Below are 13,533 nucleotides of genomic sequence, written 5' to 3'. Positions count from 1 at the left end.
AATACTCTATATACTTTATTAAATGTTTTACACAGGTCTGAACTTAGTGTTTTACTTGATGCTGTTTATTGCTTCCCAATGTAATCATTATGTCGGGTGGGATGGGGAGGGGGGATGTTATAGTTTCTGCAGGGACAGGAAACCTGGCAGGTGGGGTATCTTAATCAGACAGGAGCCAATATCTTGTCTTCCCGAGGGCGGATTCAAATTTAGGGATTATGTCAGTGGTGTGTCTGTTGCAGGTCGGACCTCACACTGTCCCATGGTGGGTTCCTACTTGTATTACGTTTGTGTGCCATGAATGCTCATTTTATTAAATCTTCTTTTATTTACATTCTACATTCAGATGAAGTCAGTTGCTCGGGAGAATCCTGTGGCATCCAGTTCACGTCCATTTAAAAGTGGCGTCATATTCAGCCTTGGGCAGTTGCTGCGTGAAGTCAGCAGTATTCCTTGTTGAACTCTGCGACACAAGGTGGGGGGCGGTGGGGGGGCGAGGCGAGTAGCAGACTGGCAGCATGTGTGGAGGGGGTTCAGGATGGGCAAGGGTGAGTCAGGGGTTGGTGGGGTGTGTGGAGTGAGGTGGCGGAGGATATGAAGAGGGTTCCAAGAGAGAGAGAATGGAGGATGGGGTCAGGGGCGTGGAAGAGTGAACTGGGAAGGGCCTGATGTCTTGGGTGTAGTGGGTGGGGGGGTTTAGGCTGGAGGAGCCGTCAGTCAAGCTGAGAGAATGAGGGATATAAAGGGTGGGGTCACTACTGTCCAATTGTGTGTCCAACTCAGGGTGTTGGCTGGTAGAATTGGCGCAGGGCTTTGAGTTCACCCACAGTTACCCCTGCTGAGAGTGACCTTGGATAATGGTCTTTACGATTCAGTGAAGGGAGGGGTCAGCTGACCTTGCCAGTTCAGCCATGTCCCACAGAGCGGCGAGTACAAAGCTGGACACGAACATTCAACAAAGAGTGGACACAAAGCAAAATAGTTTCTCCCACTGTGAAGAAATGTCCCTAACTCCCGGGTAACCATCAATGCCAACCATGAAGGGTGTCAATACATCGTGATCTCTGACTAAGCTGGTGTCAACGATTAACAATGATGTACATATAAATGAAGTGAAAACAATGTAATGTGAAGTATTTAGAAGAGAAATTTAAATTTGAAAGGCATCTGTGCCACCTACATGCTCTGCAGATTTATGTTAATAGCGAAGATGTTGGGCAGGCAAGTTTTGACTGTGGTGCAAAGCCTCCCTGTTTGACTGGGCGGTTCTTTTATAACTCACTTGTACCTGCTGCATTGTCAGCAGAGGGTGGGTTTCACCACTTAAAAGCACCACCCCCCCCCCCCCCCCAACCATGCGATCCCACATGTCCCCATGCACCCCACCAGCACTTTAAATTTTAATTGGAATCACATGGGGACTGGCGAAAAGTGAGTGGAACTGGTCATCGCTGGGAAAGGTGCACCATTGTTAAAATTCCACCTGTTTAAGGCCCAGACTAGAAACTCCAAAGTATTTTGTGAAGTTAGCTTGGACTTTAAGTTTTACATTTGGTTTTGACATTAGGGTGAGCATAAGATGTTTCACTCCAGATGTTTCAAGTGATAAAAGCAAATTACTGCAGATGCTGGAATCTGAAACCAAAAGAGAAAATGCTGGAAAATCTCAGCAGGTCTGGCAGCATCTGTAAGGAGAGAAAATAGCTGACGTTTCTGGTCCAGATGACCCTTTGTCAAAGCTTTGATTCAAGTGACCCACTAGGAAACGTTTATCAAAACAAACTTTATTTAAGAACACAGTTAGAATATTACAAAAAGAATTAGCATAAGTTTTGTCAATAAAAATATTTAGACATGGCAAGGTATAATCCTTAATAGCTAGCTATCTCTGTTGTTCCAATTTAAAGCAATACCCCATTGACATACATCCTTCTTCAGAATTAGCACAAAAACAAGTATGCTCACGTAATGCTGGATTTTCAGTCTTTTAACACTTCTGGACAGAGATCCAGACAGCAGTTTGCAGAGAAGGGTATGTTCTCAAAACAGCAAAACGTGAGAGAAGTAAACTTAGTCTGTGGCAGCTCCCAGTCTCCAGACTTCAGAGACAGAAAGGGATACCTCTCTCTCTGCAGCTTCCAAAACAGCAACTGTTAGAGAAAGATCCACTCTCGTACAGCAGAATCCCCAAGAATGAAACTTATCTCCAGACAGATTCCAGTCTCCAACATCAGAGAGGGGGAAAAAAGAGACACGGAATATTCCGTGTAAGCCCAGCTTCCCCGTCACATCCTGCCAATCATCCCAATCAAGCCCCACTCTGCAAAATCCCAGGGAAAAACAGCAGAACAGCATTAGTTCAGATTGAAACCAACGTTCTAGCCATTAGAAACAATTGTGCTGCTGCAGCAAAATACAGGATGCCGGTAGACAGAACGGCTCTGATAAAATGAAAGGGCCTGCTAGAAACATCCTGCACAAAAACATGACTAAAGTACATTTTTTAAATGCGCAGTATCGCCACACACCCCACACGCATAACCCAGTGCGCACGATGGATGGAAAGGTATTGCTGGATCTTCAGGAGAATGGGAACTACTCACTGTATTATAGAAACTGTGTTATACTCATTCTGCCATTATTCCAACGATAAATCAAGGTATAAAGAGCACAGTGTCAAAATTAAGTCATAGTCTTATGGAATGAAAAATAGAGACATGGGGCGGGGTTTTCCGGCCACGCTCGCCCAAAGACCGGAAAATCCCTCCCGAGGTCAGTGAACCGTTCCATGGTCCGACGACCCCTGCCCAATATGATTCCCGTGGTGGGCAGGGTGGGAAAATTCTACCCATGCTATTTGTTAAAGGATTTATTTATTTACAACAATATCATCTTCCACCAAATGGGGGCAGTGTTGTGCTTCCTGAAAGGATTTTAGAATTAGCCAAGGAATTATTTAGTTATCACTTTGCCATGTATTTGTGCAGAGGAGCTGAAGGAAAACACATCTATAGTTATGTAAAGGAGAGTACGTCCATTTTAATATAAAGAACATTCCTAGGGTTAGGGTGCTATTTCTTCTCATTTTCAAGCATTTTTATTCCATTACCACTAAGCGTGTAAGCGTCAGAGTGATTAACAGCGCATTGATATATTTTTAAAAATTGATCAGATAATATTCTTCAGAAAACAAATAATTGCCGCCTTTCTGGTTATTGTCACAAAACCTGGGCCCTGCAGCCTCCAAATTAATAAATATATTATTATAGATTATTTTTCTTGCACAGGAAGTTGCTGACTTCCATTCTAGCTCTTCCCAAACCATCTACAAACAACCAGCAGCCTATAATGAAAATCATGTTCCAAGTGACCTGCGAAATCATTAGGCCCCTTGGTTTAAGCTGCAAAGGCTGAGTTCAGCATAGCTGGAACCCTCAAACCGCACCTGCAGTTGCTTGGGTGACTTTGGTCAGTGCTCAGCTGGGCCACCAGAGAGAGCATCGCACAGTGATCCATCTGGAGAAGCTGGGAATAGGCTGACATTGCTGGAATTACAACCTCCACGTCACTGTGGAATGTAGAATACTGTGAAGTGTACTCCATAGTGTGGTTAACCATAGCATTGCAGGCAGATTCAATTCTAACAAGGGACCTCACATGAAAAGGGAAGCGTTGTGCTGTTCATTACTCAACAGTTCTAGTTGATGACTATTGTGTCAGCTTCCTTCATGCATTTGCCATTTTGGTGTTGCGCCGCCAACTTATATCAATGGGCAGAGTGGCTTTTTCTTTCCATTTCATATCTCACTCTATCTTTATTTCTTGGCAGAAGAGACACAGGAGCAATTGAGCAAGGCCGGATTGATGAGATTGTACCAGATACACGTGGCACTCCACAAAATCAATAGATCTGCATTTACATGACACATTAAATGCAGTAAAATGTCTCAAATTGCTTTACAGGAGCATTGCCAAACAAAGATAAAAGCAAAATACTGCGGATGCTGGAATCTGAAACAAAATGCTGGAAAATCTCAGTGGTGGAATTTTCCTGTCCCACCCGCCACAGGAATCGGTGCAAAAGTCCATTGACCTCTGGCAGGATTTTCCAGTCCTGCCCATCGGGTCTGACAGCATCTGTGGAGAGAGAATAGAGCCAACGTTTCGTGCCTGGATGACCCTTCGTCAGAGCCTGAACTTTGACACTGAGTCACATGAGATATAAGGGCAGGTGAAGAAAAGCTTGGTCAAACAGGCTGGGTTTAAGGAGTAACTGAAAGGAGTAAAGGGGAGGTATGGGGAGGGACGTCCAGAGCTTCGAGCCTCGGCAGCTGAAGGCACAGTCACAAATGATGGAGTAAAGAAAATCCGAAATACACACAGGATCAGAATTAGCAGAGCACAAAGTCACCTCAGAGAGTTGTTGGTCTGGGAGAAATATCAGAAATAGAGAGGGGCACATTAACGGAGAGATGTGAACTTGCCTACCAGAGTGAAACAGGGTAGCACCTACCTGCATGTAAATGATCACCAGCATTCATAGAAGGTTTGCTTTCTAAAGTTGTGTCCATTAAAATCCGTGTTGATTACTTTTTCTGTCCAAAAAGAAATGTTTCTTTATCAGGTGTTTTCAGTTTTAATTTTTAATGTAAAGAAAATTAGGGTAAAAACGAGGGTAAATTCCAATAAAATCAATAGTGTTCATCTGCAACTTCATTCAAATTTAGTGTGAATGATTGTATATGCATGTTCCAACGTAATCTAAGTCTCTACAATCACAAACTACTGTCAAGCAAAATCTGTATTATTTGTAAATGGATTATGTATTGCAAAACACTGATTGCTCAAGTTCTTTATTGAAAATAGTGAATCTCCATCACAGTACTGTGAGACACAATATTGTTAAAATCAATCGGAAATACGACATAGTTATGGCTATATTTTAATTTTCCAATGTGATGTGTCAGTTTCATGAGCTATGCATGGTTAATCATAGAAACCCTATAGTGCAGAAGGTGCCCATTCGGCCCATTGAGTCTGCACCGACCACAGCCCCACCCATGTCCTATTCCCGTAACCCCACATATTTACGCTACTAGTCTTTAAGACAGAGATAGATAGGTTCTTGATTAATAAGGGGATCAGGGGTTATGGGGAAAAGGCAGGAGAATGGGGTTCAGAAAAATATCAGCCATGATTGAATGGCGGAGCAGACTCGATGGACCGAGTGGCCTAATTCTACTCCTATGTCTTATGGTTTTATGGTCTTATAGTCCCCCTGACACTCGGGGACAATTTAGCATGGTCAATCAACCTAACCCACACATCCTTGGACTGTGGAAGGAAACTGGAGCATCCGGAGGAAACCCACACAGACACCGGGGGAACGTGCAAACTCCACGCAGACAGTGACCCAAGGTCACTGTTGAACCCGGGTCCCTGGAGCTGTGAGGCAGCAGTGCCTGCCACCGTGCCACCCCATTAAGTCAGTCCAATCATTGTATGTATATTTATTAGGAACATTGCTGTAGTCTTTTATCAAGATCTCCAGATACACTTCAGTTTATGCATTTAGCTTCAGGGTAATCATTATTCCACAGTATAAAAACTTTTAATGGGCCTTCATCTTGTATACAATGGGCATAGCAATGTGCATCTCAAGAACTACTGAGACAAGGAAGTATTTAGTCCATGAAGGGACAAGATTAGGATAGAAATTGTTATTTTTTAATTGATTCAACATCCGACCAAAAAATTGGGAACTTGCCAGTGAAAGTTACAAAAAAAGGAACAAATTTGAAGTTGTCTAGAATCATAGAATCCCTACAGTGCAGAAAGAGGCCGTTTGGCCCATCGAGCCTGCACCGGCAACAATCCCACCCAGGCCCCATCCCCATAACCCCACGTATTTACCCTGGTAATCTCCCTGACACTAAAGGGCAATTGAGCATGGCCAATCAAGTTGACCCACACATCTTTGGACTGTGGGAGGAAACCGGTGCACCCAGAAGAAACCCGCGCAGACACAGGGAGAACGTGCAAAGTCCACGCAGTCACCTGAGGCCGGAATTGAACCCGGGTCCCTGGTGCTGTGAGGCAGCATGCTAACCACCATGCCGCCCAAGTCGTCTAGTTGTGACATTTGCTGCAAGTGGACCTTTATAGCCATTCCACCGGCTGCATAGCCACTGCACAGGCAGAGGCCCACACTTTCTATGCTGCAGAGTAATTCCTGTCACGGGGGACATCTGTAACCTTAGCCAAGTAATTCCATGCTGATTCATCAAGCAAGCTGTGAAAGCTTTCATCCTAAAGTTAGCTATCTTATCTCCTTTCCCATGGGCAAACAATGGCAATATGATAGTGCGCTGTAATTGTACAGAGTTGCGAATTCGCCAACATTGAAGCGCCTCAGATTGAACCCATGTGGCCCTGTTACTTCCTTGTTCAACTCTGCACCTTTGTCAAGAAAGGAACTTCATATACTCTCAATGTGCAGGAACTGGCAGCACACTGTAATGTTTATTAACCTAACGACTGTCACAATGCCTTCGTTTTATCATCATTAGTCATACCAGCACCCTTTGCTTGATGAAAGCTCCAGCACTTTCCCGGCACATCAATTGGGTGGCACTATCATGGGCTCCATTTAGCCACCAGGGTCAGCACCAAGCCCACCTCTGGCAGATTGACAGGGCTTTCCATTAATTTGGCATGATTTGCAGCTCATTCCTGCAGGGTGAAGCACGTACATTAGACAAATCCAATTGCATGTTCTCTGTGTGTCTGTGTGGGTTTCCTCCGGGTGCTTTAGTTTCCTCCCACACTCCAAAGATGTGTGGGTTAGGTTGATTGACCATGCTCAATTGCCCCTTGACATGGTGGCACAGTGGTTAGCACTGCTGCCTCACAGTGCCAGGGACCTGGGTTTGATTCCTGGCTTAGGTCACTGTCTGTGCAGAGTCTACACATTCTCGTGTCTGCATGGGTTTCCTCCGGGTGTTCCGGGTTCCTCCCACAGTCCGAAAGACGTGCTGGTTAGGTGCATTGGCCATGCTAAATTCTCTCTCAGTGTACCCAAACGGGCGCTGGAGTGTGGCGATTAGGGAATTTTCACAGTAACTTCATTGTAGTGTTAATGTAAGCCCACTTGCGACACTAATAAATAAACTTTACACTTTAAGCCTTACAAAGAGGTCTCTTAATGGAGGCGCTGGTAGACAAAGGCCCCAGAGAACAACAGAGGAGTTCTAGCAACCCAAGGAAGATGTAGATGATAATTTTCTGTTGGTTACAAGACACATTTTTAAAGAAGATCTTCCCTTGACTTCCCTCTCTTCCTCAATCCCTCTTCTCACCACTCATATGCCACTATCTACAAACCTTATCAACAAACACTGCTCCGTTATCAACAAACACAGCTTCCCCATGAGAGCAATTTCCGGAGCTTTCCTTGAACAACGGCTGGAATTTTCTGGCCATTCACACCAGCGGGATTCTCTGGTCCCACTGCAATGATGTGGAGATGCCGGCGTTGGACTGGGGTAAGCACAGTAAGAAGTCTCACAACACCAGGTTAAAGTCCAACAGGTTTATTTGATAGCACAAGCTTTCAGAGCGCTGCCCCTTCACCTGATGAAAGCTTTGAAAGCTCGTGCTACCAAATAAACCTGTTGGACTTTAACCTAGTGTTGTGAGACTTCTTACTGTGCCCACTGCAGTGAACGGAGATTTGACTGAGTGATTAAATTTTCCATCCTTGCTTGCAGCAGGGAACGAACGGCCGGAAAATTCTAGCCAATACCTGGATGATATTTTCGGTTGATCTAAGATGCAAGGGAGGGGGTGGACGTTATCAGTCCAGGAGTGGTTGGACAGACTGGGCCTTTATCCATTGGAGTTTGGGAAATGAAGAGGTGCTCTTATTGAAGAATTAGATTCTGAGAGGGCTTGACCAGGGGGTCGCTGAAAGGGCGTTTCCTCGAGAGACCTAAGGGGACACAGTTTAAAAATAAGGGGTCTCCCATTTAAAATGGAGATGAGAAAATTTTATTCTCTCAGTGGGTAGTGAATCTGCGGAGCTCTTCACTGGAGAGTGGTGGAAGTTGGATCATTGAATATGTTTATGGCAGAGGCGATAGATTCTTGGCTAACCAAGGGACTCAGATGTTAACGGGGGTGGGCAAAATGTGGAGCTAAGGCCACAATCCAATCACCCATGATCTAAACTGAATGGTGGAGCAGGCTCGAAGGGCCGAATGGCCTACTTCTGCTCATTATTTATATGTTTGTATGTTCATAAAGCCTGTTTAACATTATGCTTCTCCCTGATACTAGTATGCGATGTGTGAAATCTTAAATCTATATTTTGTGCTTCTCCAGCTTTTCCTGAGTGTTTGGGGTGTGAGAGCTGGTTAGCTGCTGCTTTCCAATAGCACTTTCCTGGGATCCTGGTCTCAAAGCAGCTCATTTATCTGGTGCTTTTCACAACTCAGGATATCCCAAAGTGCTTGGCAGCCAAGGAAGTATTCTTGAAGCGTGGTCACCTGTTGCAATATAGAGACCTGAAATGCGCCCGCTGAATGTGGGCTGCAGCTCCTGCGTTGCTGCATGGGCTGACAGGTCGTGTGCCCTTTAGGCCAGATGTGCATGGTTTTGTTGAGGCTGGCTGGACGGCCTCCATGTTGCTATCCTGAGAGACTGCACCACCCTGTGTGCCTACTCCTGCCATGACAAGAGCATTGAGGCCTGCCTCCATCGACCATTAATCTGTGAGAAATTAGACCTGGCGGTACGAACTCAGTCAGTGAAGCTCCATGCAGTGATTGTCTGTAACCCAGCCCCAATCCTTTCAATGCCAGTAGAGTTAGTCCACTCCAATTTAGTGCCCCAGGCCTCGGTGGCAACAGTTCATGAGACTTCCCGTAGGGTCTGGATCACGGGCTTTCCAGTATAAGTATCCCTGAAGTTTCCACATGCTGCCAAGTGGACTGCAGTGCTTCACTGAATCTATCAGTGACAGCCCACAGACCTGGCCTTCTGCAACTCCGCATATATTTTCCACCATCTGCTTCCACTTAGGCTCTGTGTGGCACCAGATCAACTCAAGAACACATTCCCCATGCGGTGGTTGCCTCTGGATGACCCTTCCAAGGGACAAAGTAAAATAATGAGCTCTAAAATGCTAGCAGGGACAAATTCAACTTGTGTCATGTTCTCTGGCACATCTCAGGAAGAAAAGTTCTTCACCCGAGAGGATATTGAGAAAGTGGAACTCGATACCAGAGGGAGTGTTTTAAACATTATTTTATGGGATGTGGGCTTCACTGGCTGGGCCAGCATTTATTGCCCATCCCTAATTGCCCTTGAGAAGGTGGTGATGGTGGTGAGCTGCTTTCTTGGACTGCTGCAGTCCAGGTGTTGTAGGTACACCTACGGTGCTATCAGTGAGAGTTCCAGGATTTTGACCCAGCAACAGTGGAGGAACAGCGATATATTCCCAAGTTAGGATGGTTCGTGAGTCGGAGGAACTTGCAGGTGGTGGTGTTCCCATGCATCTGCTACCCTTGTCCTTCTAGTGATATAAGTCATGGATTTCGAAGGTACTACTGAAGGAGCTTGGGTGAGTTGCTGCAGTGCATCTTGTCGATTGGGCACACTGCTGCCACTCTGTGTTGGTGGTGGAGGAAGTGAATGTTGCAGGTGGTGGATGGGGTGCCCATGAAGGGGGCTGATTTGTCTTGGATGGTGTCGAGCTTCTCGAGTGTAGTTGGAGCCGCACTCATCCAGCCAAGTGGAGAGTATTCCATCACACTCCTGACTTGTGCCTTGTACTATGAAATAAAGCAATTCATTGAATGGTGTTAAGCCTGCTGTCCATAGGAGTGTGTACAATCTGCCCTGGAGAAAGATTGAAGAACATTGCAATGGGAAGTTACTCTAAAGCAGCATTTGAATAGAGCAGACAGGAAGACTACACACAGTGGAGAGAATTTGTCATTGCCCACTTGTTGGCATATTCATGAGTGATGAGGAGAGATAGTAAACTTCAACAAGTGCTCACTGTTTGATACAACTGCACTGTTTACAAATTCACAGTTGTATCATTATGAGACTGGGCTTGGTGTGGAGTGCAGTGCTGTACAAACAAAATGGTCTCTTTGGTAGAAGGAGCAGCTATTAGTACTGCAGTATCTAATTTGGAGGCAGTTCACTACCGTGAGTTTGATGACAATAATGTTAACAGTATGAAAGGACTGAACAATATTAGTAATCTGTCTATGAGGAAACTACACCAATGGGATGGAATTTTCTGGCCATGCACCCCCGAAGGCCTGAAAATCCCTTCCGAGGTCAATGGACCTTTGCATGATCTGTGTCCTGCCCGCTACGATTCCCAAGGTAGGTGGGATGGGAAAAGCCCCTCCCCACCATTTGAAAGTTAGAAGTCAATTGAATGTAGAACTGTATGAAATAACACATTTCAGGAGAGGCTACATAACACGCGAGAGATGAAGGGATAGAGTGTGTACATTGATGGGGTTAGATGAAGAAGGATGTGAAGAGGCTTATGTGGAGCATAAGCACTAGCAGAGACCTGTTGGGCTGAATGGCCTGTTTATGTGCTGTGAGCCCTCTGTAATATTTACATTATGTCCCGAGGCTTTTCATAGGAGTGTAGTCAGACAAAAATTGACAGCATTTTTGAACGTATGTAGATATTTGAGGAAATTGCTGTCCTGCACTTTTGACATGGTTCTATGTTGCGCTGGGACTGTTTGATCCTTCCCATTCTTGGCCTCACTGTGACACTCTATAAGTATCCAGGGATGATATCATCTACACATTGTTCAATTTTTTACAAAACAAATTTTAAAAAAGTAACAAAAGGACATTGTCATTAATTCAAATTGTTTGATCTTAAAAGTTGCACTTATGTTGTAGCTTCCTCCCTGCCTTAGTATAAACAGAACATTTCAAGCTTTTTCAATACAGCATAGCAATATGCCAAGTTCACTGACAACTGGCAATTATCTTTTTATCCATCATGCAAAAGATTCAATTATACAGGAATTACAGATTTTGTAGACAAAATAAACTTATCTCTCTAGTATGAAAAATATAAGTTGTGTAGTTGTGAACATTTTTAAAATGGATGTAAGAGATCGGAAAGTTGAACTGAATTTAATTCCCATGCAATAGCCATTCCTTCTGTCTGGGTTCAGGCAGTGCCAGCCAATTGTGGGGAACAAGACAGCTGAACTTCATCTATTGCTCACTCAAGGATTATAGATTTCCCAGGAGGGATAAGTCATAAGCGGGAAATCCTGCCGAAGTGTTCCATCATCCAGCTAGAAACATCAAGGCCAGTCTCTGAGCCATTAATGCTGCTGCCCCATGGCTAAGACTGTTTAAGTCACCAATTTAGACCAAGGGATGGGTCTGTGATCTTCCTGGCCTGAATGGCTCCATCCATTTGGCAAAAGGAGTCATTGTGATTGCCCATAATGATAAAATCATAGAAAGCGTGAATGCAGAAAGGAGGCCATTCGACCCATCAAGTCTGTGCCGACTCTCTGACAGACCCCATCCCTGTAACCCCATATATTTACCCGTTAATCCCCCTAACCTACACGTCTTGGGATACTAAGTGGCAATTTAGCATGGCCAATCCACCTGCACATCTTTGGACTGTGGGAGGAAACCGGAGCACCGGGAGGAAAGCCACACAGACACAGGGAGAGAGTGCAAACTCTATGCAGACAATCACCCAAGGCTGAAATAAAACCCGGGTCATTGGCCATGTGAGGCAGCAGTGCTAACCACTGTGCCCTTTTATGTGTCTTATATGTTTCTACATCTTGAAAGATGAGTGTGATTGCTCCAATGGTATGATTTCACATGCTAAGGTCTGTCAGTGAAATGCAGTACACAGACGTTTCATGCTGAGGTGAATCTGGAATCTGGGAATCACAGACACCGAACAGCACGGAAGGTATCTGAGTGAAAAGACATCTCCTCATCTCCCTTCCACATCTTTAGCCAATGATTTTGAACTCTAGTCATTGACTTACTCTCCAGAATATATGATTATTCTCCATCTACGTGATCAAGTTCTCCCGTCATCTTGAAAGATCGAGATAAGGAGAAATCTTTTCATGCAGGTAGTTGTCAGGATCTGGAATACTACCCAGAATGGAGGTGGAAGCTGATTCCATGACTAATATTAAGACAATTGAACAGGTTTACCGATAGATGGTGGCATAATGGTATATTAGCGGAGAGAACCAGGGTAATGATCTGGGGATCCGGGTTCGAATCTAATTACTGCAGATTGTGATATTTGAATTCAATAAAAAATCTGGAATTAAAAGTCCAATGATGACCATGAAACCATTGTCAATTTTTGTAAAAAGCCACCTCCAATGTCCGTTTAGGGAAGGAAAAGGACTGGCTTACATGTGACTCCAGATCCACAGCAATGTGGTTGACTCTGAAATGGCCAGCAAGCATTAGAGATGGGCAATAAACTCTGTCCTGGCCAACAATTAATAAACAAAAGGTGCTTGGAGATAAGGGACAAAAAGATACGGGTGTGGGCCTAAGGATGACTGCTGTTTCCAAGAGCAAGCACATGCATGATGGGCCAAATGGCCTCTTCTGTGCTGTTAAGCTTCTATGATTCTAAATACACCTCAGTCTGTATGTTGCATTTCACCGAATGGCCTTGACATGTGAAGTTATAGCGTTGGAGTAATCACACGCACCTTTGAAGTTCTACACACATAGAAAACATCATCATGGGCATTCACAATGACTCAATTCATTTTGCCAGAATTCAGGTCAGGAAGGTGAAAGGTCCATTAAACAGCCTCAGCCATGGGACAACAGCATTGATGCCTCAGAGGCTGGCCTTGATGTTTCTAGCTAAACAAAGGAAAACTGAGGTACGATTTCCCCCTTACAGATGTCATTCAGTTAGCTCTCTTAACATTCTCTGTTCCAAGGACAGTAGCGCTAATTTTTCTAACCTCTCCAAAGTGCGATCTTGGAACTCCCTGCCTCAGAAGGCAGTGGAAGCGGGGTCACTGAATAGTTTTAAGGGGGAGATAATTAGATTCTTGCTGGGCAAGGGAATTAACGGTTTTTGGGGGCAGATGGGGAAAGTGGAACTCAACACAGGCAGATCAGCCATGATTTAATTGAATGAAGGAGCAGGCTCGAGGGGCCGAATGGCCTCTTTCTTTTCCTAGTTTGTATGTTTGTATAACTGAAGTCCCTCATACCAAGTTGCATCCTGGGTTCTCTGTACCCTTTTCTGAAGTGTGGCACTCAAATCTACCCATAATATTAATAAGTGACTTATAAAATTCTAGTATCATCTTTTTATAACTTTTTTCATTCTAGTCCTTTATTTATAAACTCAAGCAACACATGCTTTTTTTTGACTAAATTAGCAACTTGTCCTGCCACCCTTATGGACACAAAGTTAGCTCTGTTCATCTCCGCTTCTCAAAATTGTGCCATTTATGG

General features: G+C 44.5%; 1 protein-coding gene across 2 annotated transcripts in view; it reads right to left on the bottom strand.

Annotated features, from left to right (window-relative positions):
• The window catches only part of asl (argininosuccinate lyase), a 109,977-nt gene that overhangs the window by 60,936 nt on the left and 35,508 nt on the right, over nucleotides 1–13,533 (bottom strand). The window contains exon 3 of one of the 2 annotated variants that reach the window (XM_078224977.1): nucleotides 4,514–4,595. The exons of the other annotated variant lie outside the window; for it this stretch is intronic. The gene's annotated coding sequence lies outside the window, so the exon portion shown is untranslated. The remainder of the gene's footprint in view (nucleotides 1–4,513; nucleotides 4,596–13,533) is intronic. 2 annotated transcript variants of the gene reach the window in all.

This window comes from Mustelus asterias, chromosome 12, assembly GCF_964213995.1.
Source record: "Mustelus asterias chromosome 12, sMusAst1.hap1.1, whole genome shotgun sequence".
NCBI lineage: Eukaryota > Metazoa > Chordata > Chondrichthyes > Carcharhiniformes > Triakidae > Mustelus > Mustelus asterias.
Note: the sequence above shows the minus strand (reverse complement) of the source record. Positions and strands in the feature narration are given on the sequence as shown.